Raw genomic sequence first — 25,337 nt, 5'->3', positions numbered from 1 at the left:
TTTCCACTGACATTTGTGATTTTTAAAGGTCAAACATACAAAACATCTTTTATTAAAGTGGGCAACATAGATTTATAGTTCATATTCAGTACTAGGTAACCTGGCAGATGAAGAAAACTAGAACTAGGTAAAACTAGTTGGCCTCATAAGTTGCTAGAATGTTTGTGGACATTTGTACTTTGTATTAATTCTTTGTGTATTTGCAACTGCAAAGTTCAAGTTTTTGAAGGCAGCTGCAATCTAGAAGCTTCTGGAAAACTTAGGTACCAAAACCCATCCTTTCAGAAATGAGTCCTTTTCCTCCTCTTTTCACACCGCATCATACACATTTTCTTATTTCTCAGAGTTGAGGCATGAGAATCATGTGGGTTCAGAGCACTCTCAACCTCGCTGGATGCCTCTTGAAAGGGACCAAGGGTCCTGCAGGAAGCGCACTGTGTAGAGTTTGTCACGGAGTGCTTTATAGGCTTTATCTCATGTCAATTCAAAACCACTCTGCACTAGATGGTAATGTCCCCATTTTACAGATAAAGAAACTAAAGCTCAGAAAGATGATTAAGTATGTTTCCCAGGAATACACAATTGATAATCACACCTATCTGATTCCAAATCCTATGCTGTTACATCCTGTGCTACAGTTTCTCCTTTAGGACATGTGAGATTCATTTTACTTCTAGAATGCTTGTTAAATCTCTGCACTCAAAAAAAAAAAAGAGAGAGAGAAACATTTTTAACAAAGTCAGAAACTTTGGGCATAAAAGAATACGCAACATTTGACCCATGCTTTAAGATGACTAGGTTATGTGATGAAAATTACCAAAAGCATATACTATAGAGGAGGCAGGGAATCAGGTAGAAATAGCATGACTTTTAAATTCTCTTTAAATCCCAGTTTGGGCTCTTGCTAATTTGTGACCTTGAGCCATTTATTTAGGCTCTCTGAGCCACGGTTTCCTGGATTATGAAATAAAAACATTAGCACTTGCTACACCTCTTAGGTTATTAGGAGTACTAAATTACATAATTTGTGTAAAAGCACCTAGCACAATGCTGCCTCATTTTTGGTACTCAGAAATGTCAGCTTTTTTCCTTCACTACAGAAACCAGAAAAAGAATACTCGTCCAATATTGTCACTTGCAAGTAAAAATCTCTAGTTTGAAAGGTGAGCAAGAAATGAAAGATCAGGAAATCTTTTCTATCACCATAAAAATATTTTCCAGCAATGGTTGAAGGCAGACACTTGCTTTCCAATATGCTGAGACCACACTGTATCATCATATTGAAAGCAGTTTAAGGGAGCATGTTAATGGATAAGGAAGTCAGATGGGTGGGGTTGGCTCAGGCAAGAAGACTGAGGGGAACAGGCAGGCCTGGTCAGTGCTCTGGACAGTGAAAAGGAAAAATGTGCAATGAGTTAAAGCAATGCATTCCTCTCCTCGGCCAGAGTGGGACCAGCTGCCTCATGGGCACCACCCAGCAGGCCCGAGCAGCTACCCCGTTACTCAGACTACAGCACTAATGGATATTCATTGCACGCTTGCTATGGGTCAGGCACTGTGCTGGGCAATGTAGAATCGTGGTGAATAAAATCTAATCAAATATATCTAGGATGATACGGGTTTTGGTTCACTGAGTGGGTGGAGGTGAGTCATAAGAAACTAATTAACCTGCAATATTGATCCCTGAAGTATGACATTCAGGCAATTTCTTGCACAGCAGAAAGGAAGGAGAACGACAGAGGATGAGATGGCTGGATGGCATCACCAACTCAATGGACATGAGTTTGGGTAGACTCTAGGAGTTGGTGATGGACAGGGAGGCCTGGCATGCTGCGATTCATGGGGTCGCAAAGAGTTGGACACGACTAAGCGACTGAACTGAACTGAACTGAAGAAATGACAAGTTTTGAGAATCTATTATGTGCAAGGCATTATCTTCAGGGCTCTATGTACATTTCTTCATTTAATACCCACAGCAAATCTATGAAGTAGGTACTGTTATGTTCTCTGTTTTATAGATGTGTAAACCAAGGCTTGAGGTTTCCCAGGTGGCTCAGTGGTAAAGAATCTGCCTGTCAATGCAGGAGACACAAGTTCGATCCCTGGGTCAGGAAGATCCCCTGGAGAAGGAAACAGCAACCCACTGCAGTATTCTTGCCTGTGAAATTTCCTGGACAGAGGAGTCTGGAAGGTCTGCAGTCCTTGGGTCGCAAAAGGTTGGACACAACTTAGCACCTAAACAACGATAACAATAAATGAAGGCTTAGAGACGTGGAGAGACTTGCCAAAGCCACAAGGATCTTAAGTCCTGGAACTGGGGTCTGATCTCAGAATCCCTAATTCCAGAGACTGAACTCACGGTGAAAAAGACTCGTTGTAACACTCCATAGAGATTTTTTCTGTTTTAATTACATCTGTTTCCTATAAAAGGATTAATTATCTTTTTATTCAGAATCAAGAATTAGCCGCTAGCTCTTGCTTGAAGCCTTGGTCAGTGACAGAATGATGTAACAGAATCTGTATTCTCTTTCACACGTTAATTTATAAAGGTCTTCTGGCAAGGCCAGCATGCTTTTTAAAGTACATGCTGCTCCTTTGCTGCTCTGTATAAAGGCATTTGTAAATTATTCTAGTTATCTTTAGAAAACTTAAAATTGCTCTCTGGCATTTATGTAATCAGCAAGAGATAATCAGATGATTTTTTTTTTAAACAATGAGCTGCTTCCTGTTCATTATACTTATTATGTTTATTTATGGCATAAAACCCATTTTCTCTGTTGAAGGTCACCTGTAGGTTGGTGTGGAGGATTTCTTTCATCCTATTTAAACCACTTTACCAGTTTTTGGCATTTGTATGACTGTTGATTAATTATGGCCTTGTCTCAATCATTCATGGAAGAAATAATACCCTATGGTTCCTTTTACCAACCACTGAGTTATTCATGGCTTAAGAAAATAGTACAAAAATTCTAAACTTCTTACACATTCAGGGCCTTGTAAATAGATAATCCGTACCTATGTTATGCACACCCACTCATCTCAGAGGAAGGCAAAATGTTTAAAGTGAGAAGCTACCTGACATCAGAGGCCCAGAAGAGTTAAAAGACTCAAGTCACATATCCAACTCGTGGTTGTACTTGATTGGGAACCAGAACCTTCCAAAATACCAGTCCAATGGCCTCATACCACCTTCCCCTTTATACAGTAAATTTGTTGGCTTTTACATAGGAGAAACAGACATTTCCTTTGTTAGTCTGTAGTGAAAGTCTGTACATTTCATTCTGCTGCTGCACCTGCTGCTAAGTTGCAGCAGTCTTGTCCAACTCGGTGCAACCCCATAGATGGCAGCCCACCAGGCTCCCCCGTCCCTGGGATTCTCCAGGCAAGAACGCTGGAGTGGGTTGCCATTTCCTTCTCCAATGCATGAAAGTGAAAAGTGAAAGTGAAGTTGCTCAGTCGTGTCCAACTCTTCGCAACCCCATGGACTGTAGCCTACCAGGCTCCTCTATCCATGGGATTTTCCAGGCAAGAGTACTGGAGTGGGGTGCCATTGCCTTCTCCAACATTTCATTCTACTTGCATCTAATATAAAAAAATGAGGGAACTGTGAGACACCTTTCCATCTCAGTGTGAAAGAGCTTATTGCCCATTTCAGAGGATTTTGCTGGGGTTTGATGCCTTACATCCACTTTCTTTCCCTTGACAATGGTATTCTGAGTTTTGTTCAAGGGTACTATCCTCTCTCTTTCAATCAATGTGCTTCAAGAAGAAACTAATCCCTCGCTTGTTTCAGGAACAGGCCTTGAATGGCTTCAGCCAATGAAGAGATCCTATTTACATGTACTTATTGATTGATTAGACACGGGACTATGACTCAATGCAGACTAGTAACATGTAAGAAAATACTTTGTGGAGGCCTCTAAAAAAAATCTCATGCTCATCCACTGACACACTTTTCTTGATGCATATCAATAACGACACTTATAGCCTCTAGAAGCACTGATAGCCGTCTGGCATTGAGAGAAGCCAGTTATGGTTGAGCTTCTGGATCCAGCCTTATCTGTTCACTATTTGTGCCTTTACAGTCCCAGGAGCCAATAATTCTTTGCTACGTTAACTATTGAGTCATATTCTCTGTTATTTACAATGAAAAGATTCCCAGCAAATATATCTGTAACCTTGATCACAATTAAGCAATAACCATGCAACCATGCTGCATTATGAAATTTCACTTTATGCTTTCCTCATCTGTTGAATTCTCCTTGCATTTTATAAAAGATTCTTTGCCCAGCTCATCTGGCAGATGCCAAATACTGCCAATGTGAGATAATTGTGTACCTGTTGGAAGAGCATACTCAGTATCAGGCCAGAAAATTGTACTCTGGAAGGATAAAATGCAATAACTCTAGACAATTTGTTTTTCCCACTGATGTTTAGACTATCTAAAATTAAAACAAGAAAGGCCATAAAATATTTGGCTCATATCATCTATTGGGCATTTCCTTTTGGATTTGTGCTTTCTGGGAGGTTTAAATTCATTAACATTAATAGTTAATTATAACTTTTTTGGTTTTTTTAACAAGAGAATTCAGGGTTAAGCAGCAACTAAATTAAATCATACTATTTAAGCATAAAAATCATTTATGGTTCATATAAGCCATATATTCGATATGAATCACATATAATCCCATAATCATAAACTGTTGCTTGTTCTTCTCTAGGTTCCAAAAACAAAATGAACTATGCCAAGAAGCTTATGAGGGAACTTTTTAGAATTTTTTGATATTCTGAAAATTCCATCTTGCTTTCTATTATCCTCATGCAGCTATAGGCTAATTAGATTCATATTTCAATCGTCTCTATGAGCAATAACCTGCCAGCATTCAGTGGAGACCCTATCAGCTCCTAGGCAGAAAGGGGGAGGAGGTATGCCTGTACTGGCATCTGTGGCTCTCTGGATTTTTCTTTCCCTCTCCTCTTGCATGGCCTTTTTTCTCTATTCTCAGAAACACTGCACACCATTCTGCCAAGGACATCATCCTGACCTGAAACTATGGATCCCATCCTGTTTTTGTATTTGCTTAACCCAGAGATGGCTGTGAGAACCAGCCCTAGTGTCTCCTTCACATTTGCCTCCCAGATCACTGTGAGGAAAAACTACAACTTTATTATTATGTTCAACTCTGAATGCTCACAGCCTTGGTCTTCAACAGTGATTTCTATGTTATCAACTACTTTCCATCCTTTTCCCTCCTTAGAAAGCACCCTTTGTCCCCCCTGTTGAATAAATTCCCATCTTTTTTACTTTTTTATCACCTTCATCAGAGTCATTTATCACCTCCAGCATTAGATACATCCACCTACATTATTCTAAGTCTTTTATCCTAACTGTTTTAAGAAATATCAAATTTAAGTTAAATTTTGGTGTCCTTTTACACTGACCTTTTTGTGATTTCCAGGGCCTAGGAATACTGGTATAGCCAACAATGATATTGTAGATTGAGTTTGATGTTCTGAAAATACATACATACAAGTTGCCATTTTTATGTCATTCAACTGTGTGTTTTGATAGGAAATGGCCTTCATGATCACTATCAGTTGACCTTTGGGGATTTCTTTTTACTCTTAAAAAAACACAGAAATAATCAGCAATTATATTTGATCTTGCAACACACTCTCCAGCAACACTCTCAAGTTCCTAGCTATTTCTAATTTAACAAATATTTACAGAAACGTCCTACTGAAATGCAGAGACACTCTACCTGGAGGTGGTGGGGACAATGCAGGGGAACAAGCCCTCAAGCAATAAATTCAGTGAAAGTTGAGTTAAATGACACACAAGCAAGAATTATTTACTGAATGAAAAAGAGCATTTGAGCATCAGCAAGTGTCCTATGTATTTTTCATATAAACATATACAGCTGACCTCCATATCCATGGTTTCTGCATTCATGGATTCTACTAACAACAGATCAAAAATATTCAGGAAAAAAGTCCAGAAGTTCCCCAAAAGGAAAACTTTAACATACCATTTACATTGTGTTGACAAATGTTTATATTATATCATGTATTAGAAGTAATCTAGAGATTACTACATACATGTATGTATGTAGCTTGTATGCAAATACTATGCCTTTTCATATAAAAGATTTGAGCATCCACAAATTTAGGGGCCCCTGGAACCAATCCTTTGTGGATAATAAAGGGCTACTGTATTTCTATTCTCAGATGCCGTATTATCACAGTATGGAAATATAGGTGTGTCTTTCCCTGATAGCTCAGTTGGTAAAGAATCCGCCTGCAATGCAGGAGACCCCAGTTCAATTCCTGAGTCAGGAAGATCTTCTCCGGTATTCTTGGGCTTCCCTTGTGGCTCAGCTGGTAAAGAATCCACGTGCAATGCAGGATAACTGCGTTTGATCCCTGGGTTAGGAAGATCCCTTGGAGAAGAGAAAGGTTACCCACTCCAGTATTCTGGCCTAGAGAATTCCATGGACTCGTATAGTCCATGGGGTCGCAAAGAGTCGGACATGACTGAGCGACTTGCACTTTGTTTGTTTTGTGGCTAAATGCCTTCTGAGAAGGGGATTCTCTTTCAGTGAGCATACTGCATAGGAAATCAAATTAAAATCACCCTATTCACATTTCATGGCTAAAGAAGTCTTTTCTAATGACCAGTCTCTCCCAGAATAATTCAAGCCCCCCCACCCCCGTCATGTTTCCAAAGTACTCTTCTTTTATCATCAAGCCACTCTCTAGATCACTTGTTCAGGGCTCCCCCCAACAAGAGAGTGAGCCCCATGGGTGCAGCCATTGCATTTGTCATGTCCAGTGCTGTGTTCAAAATGTGTGCCGTGGTGCTCGGCACATAAAAGATCCTTAATCAACATTGGAAAAAGCAGAGGTAGGAGGGAGGGCAGAAAAGGAGAGGGGAAAGTTTGGTTCTTTGCCTCATTTATTACTTTCTGCTGTGTCTGTGTTAGTCACTAAGTCATGTCCAATTTTTTGCAACCCATGGACTGTAGCCCACCAGGCTCCTCTGTCCATGGAATTCTCCAGGCAAGAATACCGGAGTGGGTTGGCTTTCCTTTCTCCAGGAGATCTTCCCAACCCAGGGATTGAAGCCAGGTCTTCTGTATTGTGGGCAGAAAGCTACCTGGGAAGCTTTCTGGGTACTTTGGGAAGCACTTTCTGGTACTATATATCAAATCACCCCAAAATTAGCAGCTTAAAACAACACACATTTATTACCTCACAGTTTCTCTGAGTTACAAATCTGGATATGGCTAGGTCCTCCAGCTCAGTGTCTCTCACAAGACTGCAGTCAAGTATCAGTCGTCTCAAGGTTCAACTAGAGCTGGATCTGCCCTCAGCTTACTCAGCGGTTGTCAGAAAGATTGGCTCCTTGCAGGTTGTTTGACTAAGGGCCTCTATGACTTGTTGACCATTGACCAGAGGCTGCCCACCCTCCCCTCCTTGCCTCATGGGCCTCCCCATGGGGCAGCTCAAACCGTGGCAACTGCCTTCATCATAGTGAATGGAATAGCCTGAGAGCAGCAGTTAGACAGAAGTCACAGTCTTCAGAGCCTAGTCTCAGAAGTGATATCCCATTACTGTTGCCGCATTCTGTTTGTTAGAAGTTAGTCATTAAGCCCACCAACACTCAAGAACAGGGGGTTACACAAAGGCATGCATACCAGGACTTGGGAAAAACTGAGGACTATCCTATTAGGCTACTTAGCACACTTAAGCAGGGAATCCAAGTCAGAGGAGTTGACCAAAAAAAATCTCCTGTTCAATAGAATTGGTCAGACTCTGGTAAGTGAAGGAAATCTGGACAGAAGACACACATTCCAGTAGGAAGCAAGTGTGTTTGTTACACTCTCCATATTTCTCCTGATCCACAGGGCACGCTGTGTGGTCTGTAAGAGAAAAACATGTAAATGTAGGCAGAAGTCCTGAATAAGCCAAAGAAACTATTTGTGGGTGGCTTAAAATGGGTGAGTCTCTTTCCACGAAGGGATGGGTGTGCCACCGTCTTGACCAGCAAGTACATCCTAATGGAGCCATCTATATCTCTGTAGTCCAACCCCTGCACGCTAAACAGGCAACCAGGATAATATTATATACACCCTAGCCTTACAATCTGTTTAGATCATTTGTCCTTTCATTCTCTCTGGAACCTGTCAGGTATTTAGATGAGACCAAAACAAGCAGTCACGTGCAAGTCCTTAAAAACTCTCTGATGGCATACCTCTTTAATTATTAAGCTTCTTCAGAGGATTTAAGCCAGAGAGAAAAGAATCAGAGCCAGTTACTGTGTGTCCCTGTGGCTCTGAAAATCCTTTGGCTGCTGTAGAGGTGCTTGGAGTTATCCTGAAAGCTTTATCATAATCCAATCATCCTCCCAAATTTGGAGTTGCTTTTATTCAGGCGCATTTGGAGGTCAGCCTGTAATCAAATGTCACTGCAAAGAGAAAAGGCCTGATCTTCTTTTTAAAGCCCAAACTAAAACCACAACATAGTAATTCAGGCAGAGCATAAGGACCGTGAGAGGCCATAAAGCAAAATCCAACATCCCAAATAATCTTTCAGGATCTCCACTAACACATTTGCTGTTTGCAAAGGCTAAATTGCATTTAAATATTTGATGCCGCACTGTCCATGAGACTGCATCATGACATGTACAGAGGAAAGAGCATTGTTAGTTTACTAACAAGCTTGCTTTCTAAAGGGTCCTTCTTACCCGTAATTATTGCTGCTCTGCAACACCATGACTTATGAGCTGACCATCCTTTAATAGGCTCAGAGGAGCAATTTCACTGATAAATCATAACGTGCCAGCCAAGCCATTAACTTAATAACTCAGGGTGATGTTCCTAGGTGGAACATGGGTGGAAGCATCTGTAAACTGCTGGACAACAGCAGCACACACCAGCCTCTCAGATGAGAAAGTCCCTCTTTCAAGTCCCAATTTGAGCAAGGTAGACTCCATTTTGCTGAAAACAGTCTTTCAGACACTAGCTTATTCTGTACTCAGACCTGGATTCTGACAATCTATTTCCAGATGAACCATGCATTATCATCTCATCCTGTTTTTTTTTTCTTCCCTTACACAGAAGACCTAAGGCATATTAAAAAAAAAAGTAAGCAAAATATCGAGGACTATTTGCTTTACATTCAGTAAGACATACTCAAATTTTGAGCCCCTAAAGAATACTTTAGAAGGGATCCTGCCAACCACCCTCCAATTCCATATTTTCTCCTATTTTGGTAAACTCCTTATCCACCCTGGGAAGGTCACCTTCCTCTGGGATTAAAAGAATCATAAGCACACGTGTATGCACGCAAACCAAGTTGTGAAAGCGCAGGCAGTATTACCATGGCTGAAGAACCCACCACTATTTAGAAACTATTACAAAGTAAAAACCTTAGTGTAGAAAGTTAGGATATGACTTATTCATATTTCTAAGCCTCAGTTTATTCATCTATAAATGGGTATGGTAACATTAATCTCGAGCTGTTGGGAGAAGTCAATGGGATCAAGTGTGTATAGCACACAACACTCAGTTCATCTCTTTCTCTCTCTTCACACCCATACTATAAAAGAGTGACATGTTAGAGCACTCACACGCATTGTGGTCAGGAAGCTCTGACTAGAATCCCAGTACTGCCACTTACTATTTCTATAAACTTGCACAATCCACCTAACCTCCCTGCACCTTGGGATTGTTATCTGTAGATTGGGGATAATCATTCCTATGCAATTGGATTTGAGGGAGAAGGGCTAAAGAAGAAGCTTACCCTCTGCCTGCCATGTAGAAGATGCTCAATGGAAGTAATCTCCCTTTATGGGCAGTAAGAGGATTCCATTTCCCACCCCTTGGGATAGAAATTCTTAAGCCATCAAGGCAGCACTTCAGCTATCCCCAGGTTATCTCATCTGTTTTGTTACTGTGGCCCTGAGAAGTTCAGGGAAATGGATAAAATGAGAATGCCTAAACTTAATACTGTGGTCTGGATCTGGGAAGTGTGAAACCTCTGAATCTGAGGACATTGTTGCTGGGGTAAGATGATACAGGCTTTTCAGACAGCAGTGATATCTGCCCATCACCCTTAAATACAGAGAGAGGATGTTTCCATGTTTCAGCATTCCACAGATAATTATCAAGTGCATAGGATAAGCTCAGCATTATGCCAGAGTTTTAAGAATAGTATCACTGCTTGTTTTCTTCTCAAGAAAAGGGAACAACAGCATCTGTATCCATTTCCACAGCATCTCCCTCCCCTTTTTTGCTGTAGCTAGATAATGATAAAAATAATAATACTACTTCCTGGTTGGGATTATATTCAAACAATTACTTTTGGCCCCAAACATCAATTCCAAGAACCATGCCACAACCTCCAGGGACTTCAACGTGCAATAGAAATGATCTTCTTCAGATGTCTACATGAGGCCATCCGTTAGAGAACATTTTGGATTCTGTCTGCATTTCCATGGGAGTGAGACAAGCCCAGGTAATCAGCTTAGAGTAGCTGATCTACTCAGCAAGAATGGGCAAAGAATAGAGCAGCTCAGCCTAGTATAACATAACTCAGGTCTCTGGGTTATTATTCAAAATCTTTAAATGTTATAAATGAATGTCAAAATGATGCTCCCCAGAAAGATGCTCCCCGGAGTGCTCAGTTTGCAAGCATCTGAAAACTTAGTTTCTGTATGTGATAGATGAGAATAACAAGCTTATTATGACCATCAAAGTGAATGCTCTTTATAGGAAGCTTGTTCCTGGTCTCCTCCAGACTTTACCCCACCTTTATCCTTTTGGAGAAGGGAATGACTACCCACTCCAGTGTTCTTCCCTGGAGAATGCCATGGACAGAAGAGCCTATAATAAGCAGGAAGTTAGGAATGGCGAGAATGGAGAAGGGGCATGAAGGCTGAGAGATCAGAAAAGAAGATTTTTTAAAAATCTCTTGCTTTATGTCTCTGGAGAAGCCAACCCTTACTGCAGCTGGTGACTAGGGTGCCAGATTGTCACACGAGATTCACATGCAATTTACTGAGCCACTTCATTAGCCTCCCTAGGTGCCACACTTCTCATTAGTCAGGGAACTAACCAGCCCTGGTGTCAAAGGTGGCCAAATGGCAAGCAGAAGGGGCCAAGGAAGTGTGCCAATGGTGTGCAGCTACCCAAGGTAGAGCACGTAACTGCCAAGAAGCAACAGCCGGGCCGTCCAACCTGGTCTGCAGCAAGCAGAAAAAGAAGAGCGTCTTTGGAACAAGGGAAGCCTGCGGAGCATGAGGTGAACAGACAGTGTCACACGCAGGAGGTACGACCGAGAACAGCAGAGAGTCACTCCAGGGCTGGGCCCTCAGGAGGGGGGACACAGAGCACAGGGTGTGCTTTAGTCTTCTCAGTGACACTTGTCCACATGGATGGACACACCATCTGTGGTGGCATTTTTACTGTCACTGTATTGCTTTGTTTGTTTGTTTTATGAGAAGCAAAGAACTATATATAGTCTAGATATAGATATATAAATGCATATACATACACACACAGACACACACCACACATTGTGCTATTGCAAAATACAGATTTAATACCTCCACTGAACTCTGCAAAGTTTTTTTTTTTTTCTTGAATTTATAGCTGATTCCCTTGGCAAGGAATCATTTGCTTTCATAACTTCGTGGAATATTTTCAGATCACAATGTATCCTTTTGTTTTCAGGACCACTTCATTACATACATCAGTGAGGTGGCATGTTTTTACTTTCCGTACTCAACAGAAGCTGAATTTTTAATAGAGAGAAAATGGAAAAGTAGAGCACCATTAAAATACAGAATTCCTTTCCTGACTGGGCTCCCGTATTTCTTTGCCCCATCTTGGGAATTGTGTTCTGCAAGGGAAAAGATTTTGGTTTCTCTTGGGGGAAACTTAACAAGTACCAGAGTTGCAAAAACCAAATAAATATATGATCCTGTTGAAACACAAAAATCAAAATGGCATTTTCCACCCTCTCTTTAAAAACTCACTTCTGCTGAAATACTGCACCAACCTTTTGCCAACCTTTGTCAGATAAACATATGACATTTCCATTCCCACATAGACACTAGTGACTCTGCCAGATCTTCTGAGGCTCTTGGTAGTATGATAACATTTCATAACATGACGCTTCATCTCCCTGGTCTTTATTATGCAATAGCAACTTTGAACATTCATTAAATATATATGTCACTGCATATGTTCTCTAGGCCTATAGATTGGTTTTGGAAAAATACCCCAAAAAGTTCTCCAAAGCTTTGTTTCTTTAGAGAAATACCTCTCTTTAATATAAAACACACACAAAAGAAGAGAAAGATCTTACTAGAATAATCTAATCATACTAACCTAATTGCCTTTCTTGTCAGATCCAAGTAATCTTAAGAATATAGTTAATGCCTTTATGCTTGTTCAATCTTGATAATGCCAATTTATCTTGACTATTTTATCAAGGCTTCTAGTCTTGCCTCACAAGGCATGTTCTCCAGTTTACTGGGAAACTGTCTTAGCTAGTGGAACTGATTTTCAGCCCTCTAATCCAGTGATCCCCAACTTGTTTGGCACCAGGGACCAGTTTCATGTAAGACGGTTTTTCCATGGACTTTGGGGTGTGGGGATGGTTTCAGAATGATTCAAGTGCATAACATTTATCATGCTGCCACTGATCTGACAGGAGGTGGAGCTCAGACAGTAGTGTGAATGATGAGGAGTGGCTGTAAATACAGATAAACCTTCACTTGCTTGCCTGTGGCTCACTTGCTGCTGCACAGCCCCATTCTTAACATTCTGTGGTCTGGTACCAGTCCGTGGCCCATGGGGACCCCTGTTCTAATCCTCTGCATTAATGAGATGGAAGCCAAGAAACTAAAACCCAATCAAGGAAATTTTCTTTCAAGAAAATGTATTGAAAGATTTTGGAGATGCCCCATTTCAGTCTCAAAGATGACTCTAGTATCAGCATCTCCGTTATCACTAACAATGATGGTAATTGTGCACTTGAAATAGCAAACATGTTGACTGATAGCTGTGTTTCTCCTGGGCCAGTTATTCATTAATTTATTCAACCAACAAGTATTTCCTGAATGAATATTACATGCCAGGTATTGTTCTAAGTGCTAGGCGTACAGAGATTAATAAATTACCATCGCTTCCCTTGAGTTGCTTATAGTTTTAGGACAAAAAAAAAAAGTGCCATGGCATTCACAGCATAGACTGATGCTATAATACATGTATCCAAATGCTTAGGCACTCAGTCATGTCTAACTCTGTGTGTCCCCATGGACTGTAGCCTGCCAGGCTCCTGTGTCCATGGGATTCTCCAGGCAAGAATACTGGAGTGGGTTGCCATTCCCTTCTCAGGGGATCTTCCAGACCCAGGGATCAAACCCTGGTCAACTTCATTGCAGGCGAATTCTTTACCATCTGAGCCACCCGGGAAGCACTCTATTCATAAGAAGGGGACAAGCAGTTGGTCATGATTGCTTGGAAGGCTTCAGAGAGCAGATAACAGTTTCATATTCGAGTGGGGATTGAAAGGGTAAATGAGGAGGCAGAACATTCATTTCTTCGTTCAACAAATATTTATTGAATGCCTGCCTACTGCACGCCAGGTGCTGTGGATACAGCAATGATCAAACAAAAACTTCCTGCCCTTGTGAATCTTTTATTATAGTGAAACGAGAGTAATTTAAAAATAAATACATAAATAGGTAAAATATGTGGTTTTTCCATGGATCGTAAGACTTATGCTTATGAAAACAAACAAAGGGAAGGTATCAAGAGTGGGAGAAGTAACTAATTTAAGTAGTGTGACCAAAGAAACCTTCTCTGAGATAATGACATCTGAGCAGAGCCCTGAAGGAAGTAAGGGAATGTGCCATGCAAATAACTAGGGAAGGAGGCTTTCAGGCAAAAAGAACGTATGTGAAAAGTCTCTGCGACTTAGACCCGGCTGCCTTTTTTTCAAAACAGAAAAGAAGCCAGTGTGGCTGGAGCAGAGTGAAGTGAGATCCAAGTTGGGTAGCACCCTGGAGGTTTCTCTAAGGACTCGGACTTTTGCTGTGGATTCTTCAGGAAGCCAGTGGAGGTTTGGAACAGGGTAGTACCATTCCCTTCCATTCTGAAAGTATTGAGAACAGACTGTAAGGGGGCATGGGTGAAAGTAGGAGGACCAGCTGGGAGGCTGCTGTGATAATCAGAGGTGTTCAGTTGCTCAGTCGTCCCATAGACTGCAGCACACCAGACTTCCTCGTCCTTCACTGTCTCCCAGAGCTTGCTCAGATTCATGTCTTTTAAGTCAGGAATGCTATCTAACCATCTCATCCTCTGCCGCCCTCTTCTCCTTTTGCCTTCAGTCTTTCCCAGCATCAGGATTGTCTACCAGTGAGTCGGCTTTTTGCATCAGATGGCCAAAGGATTGGAGCTTCAGCTTCAGCGCTAGTCCTTCCATGAATATTCAGCATTGATTTCCTTTAGGATTGACTGGTTTGATCTCCTTGCTGTCCAAGGGACTCTCAAGAGTCTTCTCCAGCACAACTTGAGGTGGAGGTGAGGTGACTCTTATTCCAGGAAAGCAGAGTGAAGGTGGTGAGAACTGGTTGGTTTCTGGATAAATTTTCAAGGTAGAACCAACAGGACTTCTTGATAGATTGGATAAGGGTTATGCAAAGAAGGGAGGCAAGTGTGTCTCTGAGGACAGTTTTAGCCAGAACTAGAAGGACAGAGTTGGCAGTCTTCAACTCACCTCAGCTAAGAGAGGATGAGAACATTTTGAGCATCTCTATGTGTTAGGGTCTGCATGGAGGTGGGAGGGTAATTAAACACCACTGTTCAGCATGACCCATTTGTACCACAAAGAGGCATTTCTCCACAGCTTAATGAGAACAAAACTCCATCCTCAGCAAAGACAGAGTGAGATCTGCTCAGTGATTCAGAGAGAAGAGAAAATGCCCTAGGATGTCCAGGACTGCCCTAATCCTCCTTCCCCAAATTTCCAAATACTCTAAAAACTAAAAAGTAAGAATCAGAATAGACATAGCTTAAATAAAGGTAGCAGGGAACAGAATGTATACAGAGAAAAATAACAAATTGGGTTAAGTTAATTACAATAGGAATGCCTACAGTGACAAAGAGGGAGAAAAAAAAATCTCAAACTGGAATGTAATAGCAAGGTATAAATACAAAAGAGCATTGTGCCTAGAAAGGAAATCACCTTGAACTAGTAGTTGAAAGGTCTCGGTTCTCTTCCTAGTGTTGGTCTTTGGGAAAATTAGTCCACACATAACTTTCAAACAGGGATATTTTTAACCCCCAGGGTATGTGCCAATATGCTAAAGAGTAAAGGCTAAATATTGCATTTAAAATGGTATTTAAATCTCAGTGTGGCTAAGGATAAGAGGTTTTCCTTTTTAAAAAGTCAAACAGATATAGTTATATACTGCAGTATAAAAATAAATAAGATTTACCCCCAATTTATTCAGGCCTTATTTATTGAGCACCTACTATGAACCAGTCACTATGTTAGGCAATAGGTACAGCAGTGAAGAAGATGGCTGCAGACCCGGATTCCCAGGGCCTGTTATCTTATAGTGAAGACAAATGCTGGACAAGTAATTGCAGGATGAAGCATAAGCTCCCCATAAACCTCTGACTTGTGGCAGGCCCCAAACCACCAGAGATGAAGATCACACATCGATTCTCTTCTAAATTAGGAGTGTATTTGGAAAACGTTCGATGAAAACTAACTTAAGCTATGAATCTCCATATCTTGGAATGGAGAAAGTATTTACAACCGTGTTAATCTGATCCTCTAAAAAACAATCAAGAAGGTAATAAACATGCAAGCTCTTCATTAGGGCTAATGTCTATAAAGAGAAAACCAGGAGGAAGTAGGAAGAAACAGGAAGAAACATCAGATCACGATGCAAGTCTGACCCCAGTGAAAGAGAGATGGACTAGATGGAGGGCTGGGTGCAACCATGCAGTCTAAGGAATTTTTGTCCTTAAGCCACATCCGCCTGTGTTATCATCCATGCTGCCCACAGCTACTGGCTGGAGAGTCGCCAATAGGAAACACGGCCTCTGTAAAAGTGGAGATAGCTCTCAGAGTACAGCTGACAACGGCAGCTGGGTCTTTGGTCACTGACGCTGGGCCCTTTGGCCTATTACACTCCCTGTAGTGGAGGGTCTTTTCAGGGCATTCTCATGGCTGCTGAAAGATTTCTTTTTTCTTAATAAGGGTAGTCCTTGGCGTCTGAAATAACCTTAGTTGACTCCAGTCTCAGCCACTTAATAATTTTGTGACATTGGGCAAATTACTGATGAGTTTCATTGTAAAGGTTAAATGAAATAACACCTGTAATGTGCATCATACGCTGCCTGGAACATAAAAGGTGATCAGTTTTAGACCTGCCCTTTTTCCCTCTTGACTGTAAATACGTTAGTTGGTTCAACATGCAGTTTTGAGGATCTTCTATTTTCAGTGTAAGAAAACACAGGGTGAATATGTGAAGGGCCTAAGATACAGAGAGACTCTTCCCCTCCAGATTGCTCTACTAAAAACTGTAAAAGCATGAAGTGCTACCAAATACTAAAATGGAATAAGAAGCAGGATCTTCAGGAGGGTAGAGGAACACTCATCTTACTACTTGAATTGTTGCTGAAGTTGATGGCTCAAAAATTCTTAGAGGAGATTCCACCTTCCCTAATGCTGTGAGTTTTTAATGCTTGGAATAATTTGTTGTTATACGGAGCAGGGTTTATAAATTTGACACTTGGAGTATGGATGGTACATCTTCATATATCCAGCCACTTGCCATCAGAATGCCCAGCCACTTGCCATCTGAATGCCTAGCTTTTCTAAACACTTGTGCTGTGCCTAGCAGCCCTCCTCTAAAGTGTCTGCACGTTACATTGGAGAGAGTGCCATGTGTCAGGTTGCCTCGCACAATGCTTCCCCAAAGCCCTTTCAGGACCTACTTATTGGCAGGGCAAAGCACTTATGCTATTGCTCCAGGCGTGTAAATTTGTGCTTAGCGCATCCAGATGGTGCCCAATTGAAATCAATTTAGATTAGGTTTGATTATATTTCAGTGGTGCAAGAACTACCTTTCCAAGAATATAGAGAACTCGGTGAATGTTTTAGGAAAATAATTATAATAATGCTTGCTTGCTTGCTAAGTCACTTCAATCATATCAGACTCTTTGGGACCCCACGGACTGTAGCCTGCCAGGCTTCTCTGTCCATGGGATTTCCGGGCAAGAATACTGGAGTGGATTGCCATGCTCTCCTCCCAGGGGATCTTCCCACCCCAGGGATTGAACCTGCAGCAGCTCCTGCAGCTCCTGCATTGCAGGCAGATTCTTTACCTCTGAGCCACCAGGGAAGCCCCAATTATAATAATAATTAATCAAATAAGGCTCCATTGGAGCTTAGAGAGCCAACTTCAGTTCTTAGTAGGATTACAGACTTGCTGTATGACATCAGCAAAGTGATTTATCTGCCTTGTTTAGGTCTTATGTCTGCACCTGTGAAATCGGTATGTGCAGGGCAGTCAGGGAGGAGGTGGTGAAAAAAGGCAACTGTCAGTGACTGGGCACCGAAAATGTATCCAGTACTAAGTTAAGAGCTACGCAGTCATCATCTCAATGAATTAATCATCAAACAACCTTTGAGGGAGAATCATTCATTCCTTTAGCAAACTGAGCAGGTTGCCCCCTTCCTTGTACCATGATTACCATTTCACAGATTAAGACTTGACACTTAGGGACATGAGGAACTATGCTGCTAGCTGGTGGATGAAGACTCCAAAAAGCTTCTGACTCTAAAGAACAGAGCTCCTTCCTCTCCAGCCGCCAGTGCTTCTCAACTTTTTAAAAATAGTAATGAAAACCTCCCTTCCCCAGATAGCCTTTCTAGATATGTTTTCCCCTAATGGCTTCCCCCACACCCATGAAATAAGTACTAATATGTCACCTTGGTCTGAGCCTTGGCAAGTTTAGATTGTAATATCTAAGACATTTTCACCTGTACCCACAAAAACTAATTTTTATCCAGTTGAGCGTGATATTCCTCCTGTTGAATGAGTGTTCTAAACCACATTTGTTACATATTTATTAAAGGCAGCAACCCTTTTCCAGGTCCTATGAGCACTGGAGTTTAAAGAAAAACTTCTTTTAAAGTATGAGACATGGTCCCTACTCTCAGTGAAATTACAATCTCTGTCATGCCATCAGGTTGACAAAACTCCCAGTTATAAGATTCCATGATTGCAATTATTTTTTTAAATTTTTTATTAGAAAATAATCGCTTTACAATATTGCGCTGGTTGCTGCCACACACAAACATGAATCAGTCACAGGGATACATATGTCCCTTCCCTCCTGCACCTCCCTCCCAACTCCCACCCCATCCCACCCCTCTAGGTTGTCACAGAGCACTGGGTCGAGCTCCCTGTGTCACACAGCAAATCCCCACCGGCTATCTATTTTACATATGATAACGTGTATGTTTCCTTGCTACTCTCTCAATTCATCCCATCCTCTGCCTCCCACATTGTTTTCACAAGTCTGTTCTCCATCTCTGATCTCCATTGCTGCCCTGCAAATAGGTTGATCAGTACCATCTTTCTAGATTCTATATTTAGGATTACTAGATGGAAATTACAAAGAGGAAATGAACTACAGATCTACAAAATGTTTCTGAGTAACATTGGTTCCTGAGTAACTATGTGGGTGATCATGCGTGCATTCAGCTAAGTCATTTCAGTCATGTCCGACTCTTTGTGACCCTATGGACTATAGACCACCAGGCTCCTCTGTCCATGGGATTCTCCAGGCATGAATACTGGAGTGGGTTACCATGCCTTCCTCCAGGGGATCTTCCTGACCCAGGGGTCAAACCCATGTCTCCTGTGTCTTCTGCATTGGCAGGCAGGTTCTTTACCACTAACGACCCCTAAAAAAACCAAGGTAGATGCTTTCTTGTCTTGGAAATTGAAGAGACTGGATCTGTTAGCAGCCACTCCCAGTGGATTTTCATTTCCTCCTCTCTGTGTCTTTTTATACCCCCACTATCAGCACAAGGGCCTTAGTGAAATCATTTGGCTCACAAATGGGCCCATCATAAATAATATAGATCCTTCTCATATCACTCACCTCCTCCACATTAATGACACTGAATGGGTACCATTAAGGGCTCTTCTTTTATTCAGAAGAAAAGATTTTGATGAATCCATTGCTTACAGGCAGAAATTTAAGAAAATTCAAAACCACATTTTGAAATTAAACCTTCTGTGGTCTGAACAAGCATGATTGTCAGTTCTTTTATGCATTTCCAACATTGCCACAATTAATATTTTACAAGGAGCTTCACCAGTGACATATTTAGAAACAGAAATCTTAATATTCTTTTCCCGGTAGCCACATTCCATTGCTCAGCAAAGCGGAGGGAGCCCTGTCAAAGTGGCAGGAGCCCTGCCAGAGGGAACTGGGTGTAGGACCACGGGGGCTTACGCTTGAGCCTCTGCAAAGCCCTTCTGCCATTTGCCTCTCAGCGAGATGCCCAGGGAGTAGAGGAAATTACCCTCCTCTCAGCCCCTCCACCAGGCTTATGCCTAGCTCTGCAGTTATTTATAGATAATCCCCTCTTGGAAAGGTCAGATTTTATGATGTGTTTATGACCCTCTTTGACCAAATAAGTTCATTTGCATTGGATTCTGGGAGGAGGGGTTCCTTTTAAGCAGATTCAATTCATTTCTAAAGTTCTGTGCCTGGTAACATCAGGAGAGTTTGGGTTCTGTTGCCAGTATCAAAGGCTTGACGCTTTCAGGCCCACTTTCACCCCTCCTGTCTGTTCTTCCCCTTCATTAGAGTTTACCTGTCTCCACCCATGGGTTCTCATTCCTGCATGAAGAACCTGAGAAAGGATTCTGCACATTGGTCCCTTTCTGTGTCCTTTTTGGCCAATGAGGACACCCACTATCACAAATCAACTTGAGAATATATACCGGGGATGGGCATGGGATCCTGGATGGCCAGCCCTTGTCCAGGCTGAGTCAAGAATCAGTCTGTGGGACTGGACTAACCCTGTACTATACTCATAGATGCCATGCTTATGACTTAGCCCTCACCTCCAGTCAGACGACGTCCATAGGTTTCGCTCCAGTTCCCACCTCTCACTCAAGCTCTGGAGCCACACTTTCAACTCATTGCTCAGTGTTGTGGGATCATCAAGCTCTTTATGTCTAAACTGAACCCTCAAGTTCATACCTCCTAAAACAAATCTGCATGTGTATATCTCTACAAATCACTTCTCTAGTCACCTAAGCTCAAGAATATACAATATTCTTTGATTCCCCCTTTAGCAGCCTTCCCATCCCTGCCCATCTCCCCTCAGCTAGTGGTTTCACTTCCCTCTCCATGTCCTCCAGAGTATCTCCTCTGTGTTGTCCCAGGAAAGCACTTGAGGACCTTCATCTGTACGTTTGACCCAGCCCATTTCCCACCTCCTCCAGGCTTGAGTCCATCCATTACCTTCCTCTCTTTAAATTCTCCCTTTCCTGCCAGCTCCATATTAAATTGGGTTTGGTATGTCTGTCTGCATCATGGCTCTGTATTTACCATCAGAGCTCTTTCATCTTCCCTAAAATTAGAAATAATATCTTCCTCATAGGGGTGTGGTGAGGATAAACCCAAATACCCAACACAAAGCATCTGGCTTATTGTAGGCACTTAAATTCACTCATTGAACAAAATCCTTATTAGTTTGCAAACACTGCGCCAGGCACTAGGACTAACCATCAAGAGCATCTATTGGCCCTTGGCTCTCCCTACTTGCCAGCCACTGTTATTAGTGCTTTTCACATATTAATTCATTTAATAATCATAACAAGTCATTACAATTATTATTCATTGTAGAAGCAGTTACAATTGTTACGTTTAGATGAGTTATAATTATTATTATGTCCTTATATCAAGGTATGGAGAGGGTAAGAACAAGTCAAAGTCAAGCTCAGACAAGTCTTAGCCACCACAGGTACTTTCTCTAAGAACGTCATAGTCCCTGACCTCTCACGTTCTATACACAAGTAAACAATTATAACACAGCATAATAAATGCTCTAATTCTAGAAGTCCTGGGGTGTGATGGGAACATGAAGTTAAGGACAAATATTTACCAAGAGATCATTACAGTTAAGCTTTGAAATATAAATATTAGTTTCTTGTACTTTATTAGTTTCTTTGGGAGTCTTTTTCTATCCAGTAACTCTAATCTCATTGCCTTAATAACCAAAGTGCAGCTCTGATGTTATCATTCTCCTGCTTAAAACCTTCAGATTTTCATTGCTTATCCAATAAAGTCCATACTCCTCAAATTGGCTTTGCTGTCTTTTCCTCCCCTGGTGTTCACATCCTTATGTATGCTCCTGCATCTTCTTTCTCCAGGAGGCCCTTGCTCCTATTCATCCCTGTGCCCAAATCTTCCCTCATTTTCAAAACTCAAACCATTGCTTTTCTTTTAAGCCTTCAGTAGATTTTCATCTAAACAGCATCTCTCTCTTCTGAAATTCCATGACCTCATTTCTTTCCCTTTTGTTTTAAAGATTTTTATGTCCACATATAATCTCATCTACTAGATTTGCAGCTCCTTGAGGAAAAAGAGCTTCTTTTGCATCTTTATGCAAGACACATGCTAAAACCGTGTTAAACGGCCACCCAGAATCTTCCCAGACTCCTGTTTCTCATGTCTCTGCCCGTCCCTCCAGTCCAATCACTCATGGAACCCTATCCTTGCTTCCTCCTAAACAGCTCTTGTACTACCTACTCATCTCTATTCCCACTACCCCAGCTTTAGTTCAAGTCATTAAGCTTTATTACCTTTACTCTGGCACTTTTACTGTCAAGAACAAGAGAGCAGATAGTTTTTCTCTGTGCTACATACAATCTGTGTAGCAAGTATTCAACTCTGCCCGTGTATGAAAGCAGCTATGTTGTTGTTTAGTTGTGAAGCCATGTCTGACTCTTTTGCAACCTCCTGGACTGTAGCCCATCAGGCTCCTCTGTCCATGGAATTCTCCAGGGAAGAATTCTGGAGTGGGTTGCCATTTCCTGAAAGCAGCTATGGACAATACATAAACAAATGGGTGCATCTGTGTTCCAATAAAACTTTATTGGCAAAAACAGATCCTTGCTGGGCCTGTATTGGCCTGAAGGTAGTTTGGCAACCCCAAATTTAAATAAATACATAATTGTTTCCAGCACTTGCATTCAAATCCGTCATCCAGGTAGAATCAAAATGATGTCTTTAACTGCAAATCTGGTCATGTTCCCAGAGATATAATGCACTGACCCTTGTCTTTATTACAAATCTCATTTCCTTTCATGCCCTTCCCTACAACCCCACCTCCACTGTCCCTGTTATCCATCTGACAATCTATACTTATTTTTGAAAATGTCAGTTCGGTTGCTCAGTCGTGTCCAACTCTTTGCAACCCCATGGACTGCAGCATGCCAGTCTTCCTGTCCATCACCAACTCCCAGAGCTTACTCAAACTCATGTCCATCAAGTAGGTGATGCCATCCAACCATCTCATCCTCTGTTGTCCCCTTCTCTTCCCGCCTTCAATCTTTCCTAGCATCAGAGTTTTTTCCAATGAGTCAGTTCTTCGAATCAGGTGGCCAAACTATTGGAGTTTCAGCTTCAGCATCAGTCCTTCCAATGAATATTCAGGACTGATTTCCATTAGGATTGACTGGTTGGATCTCCTTGCAATCCAAGAGACTCTCAAGAGTCTTCTCCAATACCACAGTTCAAAAGCATCAATTCTTTGGCTCTCAGCTTTCTTTATAGCCCAACTCTCACATCCATACGTGACTACTGGAAAAACCATAGCTTTGACTAGACAGACCTTTGTTGGCAAAGTAATGTCTCTGCTTTTTATTTTATTTTATTTTGGCTCTGCTTTTTAATATGCTATCTAGGTTGGTCATAGCTTTTCTTCCAATGAGCAAGTGTCTTTTAATTTCATGGCTGCAGTCACCATCTGCAGTGATTTTGGAGCCCAAGAAATTAAAGTTTCTCACTGTTTCCATTGTTTTCCCATCTATTTGCTATGAAGTGATGGGACCAGATGCCATGATCTTAGTTTTCTGAATGCTGAGTTTTAAGCCAACTTTTCACTTTCCTCTTTCACTTTCATCAAGAGGCTCTTTAGTTCTTCTTCACTTTCTACCATAAGGGTGGTGTCATCTCCATTTCTGAGGTTATTGATATTTCTCCTAGCAATCTTGAGTCCAGCTTGTGCTTCTTCCAGCCCAGCATTTCACATGATGTACTCTGCATATAAGTTAAATAAGCAGGGTGACAATATATATCCTTGACATACTCCTTTCCTGATTTGGAACCAGTCTGTTGTTCCATGTACAGTTCTAACTGTTGTTTCTTGACTTGCATATAGATTTCTCAGGAGACAGGTCAGGTGGTCTGGTATTCCCATTCCTTTAAGAATTTTCCACAATTTGTTGTGATCCACACAGTCAACGGCTTTGGCATAGTCAATAAAGCAGAAGTAGCAAGTGGAGATCTCTTGCTTTTTCAAAAAGTAGCTCAGAGCTTAAGTCTTCCAGAAAGTCTTCCCTGTTCACCACTGTGTTTTTCGTCTCTCAGCCATGTCCCACTCTTTGCAACCTCATGAACTGTATAGCCCACTATGCTCCTCTGTTCATCAGATTTCCTGGGCAAGGATACTGGAGTAGGTTGCCATTCTCTTCTCCAGAGGGTCTTCCTGGATTGAACCTGGGTCTCCTGCATTGCAGTCAGATTCTTTGCCAAAACTGATTACATATTCTTCTCTATCTCTATACATAACATGAGTTTCTTTGGATTTGAGAGTCTCACAAATGGAAATGACCAAATTTACTCTCATGGTAGTCTTACCTACTAGACAGAGACCTCTATGCGAAGAGCATGATTGTCTCATCTACCTCCATGTCCTTTCATTCCTGGTATATAATACACGCTCAACAAGTGTTCTCTGCTTGTACAATGACTATTGCCAATGGAAAAATGCATTCACTTCCTCAGACCCAAAGATATGTTTGTCTCAATGTTGGTCAGATAACATCAAGCCAAGAAGCCAGAGAGTGGCTGAGGATAAAAGACAGCAGCCAAGGCTTCTGTTCAGGAAGTGGAGAGCAGTTCTTTGTGAAACAGCATGAGGCAATAATTGCTTTTTCATTGGTTTTCAAAAAGAATGGAAAATCTCATGTCTTGCCAAATGGCCTTGTAGATATTTCCTCATTCAGATTACCCTCTTGGAGAAACCAAATTGTCGGGTGGGCACTAAAAGAGGTGAACTTGAATGGGATTGTATGCAGATCACGTTTGTTGGTGCTGAGTTTATAAGGAGAGAAAAGAGGGGAGTCAAGGAAGGTACAATGAGTTAATCCAAGATAGAATGGAAGGAAAGCAGTTTGTTCCTTTCTAAAGCCTGTGACTTTTGTCATGCATATCCGTAGAAGGGTAAGACACAGTCAATGAGAATTAGAAGTGATCATAGCAATTTCTTCCTTTTATTTATAGTATGTATGGGAATCTCATTCAATCTGTGTGTGTGTGTGTGTGTGTGTGTGAGAGAGCGTATGTGTTGGAACGGTTAGATAAGGACGTGACAGCATCACTTTGGCAGAAAATCAAATAAGTATAAGATGCGTGTGTGCATGCTCACTCAGTCATGTCCAACTCTTTGTTACCTCATGGACTATAGCCCGCCAGGCTTCTCTGTTCGTGGGATTCTCCAGGCAAGAATACTAGAGTAGTTGCCATTTCCACCTCCAAGGGATCTTCCCAACCCAGGGATCGAACCTGCATCTCCTTGCATTAGCAGGCAGATTCTTTACCACTGAGCCACCTGGGAAGCCCTCGGGTATAAGACAGATAAATCATCAATTGGTCACAGACATATCCCTTTTTACTCTAAACAGTGCCTCTAGAGATTAAAGAGCAGGGGCAGGGGCAGAGGACCCATGATGAAAACCCCCAGACAACTTGTAAACCACAAGCTCACCCATGAGATAGGTTCATTAGAAGATTCCTATCTATAGAAATTACATTTCTGCACACTTTTCTTTTTTAAGTTATAAATTCTATGTATTTCTAGGCCTCTAAATGTCAAAACGTGAAAGCTAACTCTAGCACTGCTTTTACATTATAGAGAAAAAAAAAATCAGAAAAATAAAAAGTCGTGTCTATCTTTAGGTATGAGTTTTTTGATTTGTAGGGCATCAGACATCC

General features: G+C 41.5%; 2 long non-coding RNA genes across 2 annotated transcripts in view; one reads left to right on the top strand and one right to left on the bottom strand.

Moving 5' to 3' along the window:
- Positions 1-17,006, top strand: part of LOC145546654 (uncharacterized) — a 239,762-nt gene extending 222,756 nt beyond the window's left edge. Inside the window, exons 3-4 of the long non-coding RNA XR_014083125.1 lie at positions 14,019-14,133; positions 14,402-17,006. This is a non-coding gene — a long non-coding RNA (uncharacterized LOC145546654). The remainder of the gene's footprint in view (positions 1-14,018; positions 14,134-14,401) is intronic.
- Positions 889-7,502, bottom strand: LOC145503588 (uncharacterized). The gene is made up of 3 exons (XR_014051578.1): positions 7,252-7,502; positions 3,536-5,624; positions 889-1,865 (listed from the first exon to the last, which is right to left on the bottom strand). It is a non-coding gene; the product is annotated as an uncharacterized LOC145503588 (long non-coding RNA).
- Positions 17,007-25,337: the final 8,331 nt, after the last annotated feature.

Source organism: Giraffa tippelskirchi, chromosome 4, assembly GCF_054371585.1.
Source record: "Giraffa tippelskirchi isolate mGirTip1 chromosome 4, T2T-mGirTip1v1.2.pri, whole genome shotgun sequence".
NCBI classification, from domain to species: Eukaryota; Metazoa; Chordata; class Mammalia; order Artiodactyla; family Giraffidae; genus Giraffa; species Giraffa tippelskirchi.
The sequence above is the reverse complement of the archived record's forward strand: the minus strand, read 5'-3'. Positions and strand labels throughout refer to the sequence as shown.